Source organism: Rhinatrema bivittatum, chromosome 3 (genome assembly GCF_901001135.1).
Source record: "Rhinatrema bivittatum chromosome 3, aRhiBiv1.1, whole genome shotgun sequence".
Lineage (NCBI taxonomy): Eukaryota > Metazoa > Chordata > Amphibia > Gymnophiona > Rhinatrematidae > Rhinatrema > Rhinatrema bivittatum.
This window is the reverse complement of record NC_042617.1, coordinates 115,084,643-115,089,418: the sequence shown is the minus strand read 5'-3', so window position 1 is coordinate 115,089,418 and position 4,776 is coordinate 115,084,643. Positions and strand designations below refer to the sequence as shown.

At 38.5% G+C, this 4,776-nt stretch overlaps 1 non-coding gene across 1 annotated transcript; it reads right to left on the bottom strand.

Annotated features, from left to right (window-relative positions):
- Positions 1–3,842: 3,842 nt before the first annotated feature.
- Positions 3,843–3,914, bottom strand: TRNAE-CUC. The gene has a single exon. It is a non-coding gene; the product is annotated as a tRNA-Glu (tRNA).
- Positions 3,915–4,776: the final 862 nt, after the last annotated feature.

Here is a 4,776-nt window from a genome sequence, read left to right as displayed (position 1 = left end):
AAATTTATGTAGCATAAGAGTGCATGCATAGTGGCACTAGCTGTGTACCTTGACCTGTAGTAGGAGAAGCTGCTCTTAAGGGCATTGTTTGGAACGAGGCACATGCCTTTGAGTTTTTCTACATATGTGTCGATTTGTACTCAGAGCAATTACCCGCGCATACGAGCAGGTGTAAACGTGTATGAGTGATTTTCCTCAGGCAGTTTTTGAAAGAGCCCATGTGCACTTTCACTGTGAAAATTAGCGCAAACTCTGAAGGTATAAAATAGCTGCGGACTTTGCAGATATACAGCCAGTCCAAAAATTATCCACATTTAAGTTTACCATAGTCACATTAGTTGCTATCCTTGTGGGTTTTTTCCTGTCTCCTTTCCCCCCTCCTTTATAGAATCCTCTTCTTCCAACCCAGATAGCATGTCTGGGTGAAGCAAGTATGCCCAGCAGGTCATTTGGCCAGTGGGGGTCACCACAAAATACATCAAAGAGGGCACACTTTGCCCAATGATTTTTTCATAGACACCAAAAAGAGAATAATGCTTCTGAAACATAGCAGTCATAAATTCTCTGTCTTGCATTTTTATGAATGCTTTTCTAATCCTTTGCAATAACTTTGTCTAATATTTAAGGTACAAAGGTATAGCAAATGTAAGGTCACAAAAGGGTACAGTCCAGCACCAGGACTGCATCTTCTGCTCTTCTGTTTTAGGAAGTTTATAAAGTGCTGCACTATTTTGCTTTTGTCGGTTTTCCTTTAGTTGCTTTATCATTTGTTTTGTTCAGTTCACAGGCCATCTTCTCCTTAAATGCTTTTCATTTAAAAGTTTGTGTGCATGAAGCCTTCCTTTCACCCCTTTAAAAGCTGGCAAAGAAAAGTGGGGAGGGGGGGGGGGGCGGGGGGAACGGGACACAAGCATTTTCAAAGCGCTTTTGCTTTAGACATCAAAATCAAAATCACCCCTTCTAGAAGATATTTCAGTTTTACTTTCATCAAAGAGTTAAAGAGCCAAGGGCTTTTAGCATCTCATTTCACTCACACACATAGCCCATTATAACCTGCATAAACAAGGATGACAAGTTGAGATTAATGAGAGTCCCAAAGTGACAGAACAATTTAATTGTCAGAAATCATAGGAGCTGAACTTTGCCAGTGTATTTATATAAGGATGCCATGGCCGAAAATCTTCCCTAATTGATTATGACCAATAAGTAATAACAGAGAATGCATTTTTTCTGATAAACCTATAATAAATGACCCATAATTACTAATAGAAATATTAAGATGCACAGGGGAAGAATATTAGATTGACAAGATAAATGGAAAAGCTAAATAATTTTCACATTCTCAGCATTAAATTTGCAATTTACTCAGTAGACTTTGCTTTGGCCATCATGAAGGTAAGTGTAATAAAATAAATACTATTAATTTTTTTTTAAGGATTACAAATAGCCTAGAAAAGTAGGCATAGATGTTTGCCTTGAATTCGGAATCCCTCTTGGAGCTGTGTGGAAGTTGCTGTAGAGTCAAGTATGAGAAGAGACGCGCTGGGACATCTGTGGGCTGAGCTGCTTTTTTTCTATTTCACCCAAGGGGCTCTGAAGAAGCTTCCGCTGGGAAACTGAATTCACGAAAGCAGCACCCAGCAAGCTTTTATCCTTCGTATTTTTAAGGTAAAAAATACAAATCTTGTTTTCATTCCAGCTCGGTAACACAATACACCCTGAACTGCTCTGTTCATGATAGTAAAAAAAAAATATATATATCTAATAGGCTACAAGAACTCTACTAATTTAGCAACATTAGTTGTTTTTTTTTCTTTTTTTTTACAAAATGAATCTTGAACATGGGGAAATATATGGTCCATGCAGAATGCCCATATGTATGCTAGAGGAGCATAGCTGAGCTGAGGAAACCAGCACAGAGGTCTTTGGACAAAGAACAACTCGGCAAGTTATTTCATCTGCTGACATTTTAGCCAGCTTCTCCTTTGTTCCTCACCGCGCTGTTGCCGTAGTGGCTTAGAACACCTGGCCATTGTTACCTGAAAAGTTGTAACAATGGAAATAAAATGCTGCAATGCAGATGCAATCATCTTTTGCTTCTCTTTATCAGTTTTCTTTTGTAGCACCAAATAGTGATGATATTGGGGGGGGGGGGGGGGGGAGGGAAGGAGGGATCTATTCTGAATGAAGGAGTGAGGTTTTATAATGCAGTTTAATTATTTTAAAACACTAAAACAAGGTTTTGGAAAAAAACATTGGTGAGAGTAAGCAGTAATTAATATATTTTAGGAAGAAAGCATGGGATTCATCCCTATGATCTACCACAATCCATATTTTAAGTACTTCATATGGAATTTAGATAACTAAAAAAAAAAAAAAGCATGTAATTCAGTAAGTAACAGAAGTAAGGTATTGTCTGCTGTTTTCCTATTTAGTCAATTGGAAAGTTATGAAAAATGATCCTCTTTTGTGCTCCTTAGCTCTCTTATTACCCTGAATCATTTCAAATGCTGACTCTTCACATTATCAATCATTAATATGTGAAGGGCTATTCTTTTCAAATGATGCTTTTATCACCAAAACAACATCAGGTCTAATATGTACATTCTAAAATCTTTTCAATAGGATTTCATGTATGGAGAAATTCAAATATATGTATGAAGAATTATTGTGATACTCAGGCTTTTCAGCTGCTTACATCATCTGTATGTAGCAGTTCAGTACTTAAAACCAGTGTTTTGGGGGGCTACACTACAATATTTCATTTTAGCTCTGGCAGTTTTACTTGATCACTTCAAACCAGAATCATTTAACTGCGTATGCAAACTTGAAAAATAACCTATTTAGTATTTTCTGGCTCCCAAAACATGATTTCAATGGGAAAGTATGCAAAAGATACTTTAGAAATAAATATGCAGTAGAAATTACAACTCTGCCTGAATGACCCTCTACCTTGGAATGTCTAGAACTGTGAGAATTCTAAGGTCAAGAAATATGTAGAGGCTTCGTGCCTTGAAAAGCTGTGATTCCTTATTTGGAATCCGCACAGACGTGAACGCTGAAGTTATATAAACGGAAAGGAAGATTTTTCCTGCCGCTTACATGCCTAGTCCTTGACCTATCCCATTTATAGTTTCCTTTAAGATACTATGCATTGCAAGTTCATTTCTTTCCAAAAAGGCTTCCAGGGATGAGTTTCAGAACTAGTCAGTAATTTGTCCTAAACTTAGCTATGTAAGCAGAAGCTTGAAATTTATAAGCTTGTAAAAGTGCAGGTTATTAACACATGATGCTTTGCTTTGTGCTCACATTATCACAGCTTTGGCAATATGAGTTCTGAATGTAGTATTCTAAACCAAAAAGCAATATTGATTATAATTAATTATACTATAGCACAGCATTGAAAACAGTAGGCCTAAAGAAAATATGTTTATTTTTTATTTTAATTTTTTTCTATACCGGCATTCGTGAGGGTATCACATCATGCCGGTTTACAATAAACAGTGGTGTGATAAACGGAAAACAGTGAACGGTGCTAAAACAATAATAAAGTTACAGTTACAATAAAACAGGGAGGCGTAAAACTAGGAGCGAGAAAAAATAATAGGAACTTTAGTTTTAATAAACTTTAGTTTTAATAAACAATGTACATAAATAAATAAATGCATAATAACATATGTAGTAGTTAGATAGCATGAAATTAACCCAGCTTTCATATCTTTTTACTTTTCACGATACAATTTTGGACTAAACTTTGACTAAAATAAGAGCTAATTAATTGAAAGGTTGCCGTGCTTTTACTCGGTTTGGTTGTGGTGCAAAAGTGCTCCGAATGGCAGCCATTCCCATACCAGGAGTCGAACCCGGGCCGCCTGGATGAGAACCAGGAATCCTCACTGCTAGACCATATGGGACAAGGGTGACAAAAAGCCTGCTTGTGTGTGCCAGACTCTTCATCGAGGTACATCTGACAGGCATAAGAGTTGCAGCGGGGGCTGGAGCCAGCCGAGCTCTGGCTTCTCCGAAAGCTCTTAGATGCAAGACCAGGAGAGGCCCCAGTAATAACTGGAGCGTTTTGGTCTCCAGCGTTCTCGCTCCGGCTCTCTCACCTTTCTTCCGCACTGTAGAGCAGCAGTAGGACATTTCTGAGGCTTCAAATTGATTTCTTGGCTCAGACAAAGAGTTGCTAGTCCTTTGCATCCTTTCTGGCACTAATCACGTGGCGGTCAACTGTTTTGAGTGGGAACATTTCTTTGAAGGTTGGAAAAACCTTTCCTTGGGCTTCTCATGCCCTGCTAAGGATCGAATCGTTTCCCTCCTACCCTGTGCTTCCAAGGTACTTGAACGTGTCCTTTACCTCCACCGCCTAGCATTTTTTACATCTGGAGATAGTCTTGACACACTCCAATTTTCTAGATTTCACCCTCTGCGTTCCAAGGCGTCGGCCTGAACCAAAGTCTCCAGTGACCAGCTCATGGCCAAGGCCAAAGGGCTTTATTCTTTTCTTGCCCTCCTCGTCCGATCCGCTGCTTTTGACACCAATCACTTGAACCTTTATTCTTCCCGGATTGGCCACTGTTGGAAACAGGATGCTGGGCTTGATGGACCCTTGGTCTGACCCAGTATGGCATTTTCTTATGTTCTTATGTTCTTATGAACTAGATGAAATTAAACCACAAAGCATTAAACTATGTCAATTTTCACATAATTCCTGTTCAGCTCAATTTAGTAAAAGATTGCCAGTAATTAATCTAACCTCAACTCAGAAATGTCTTC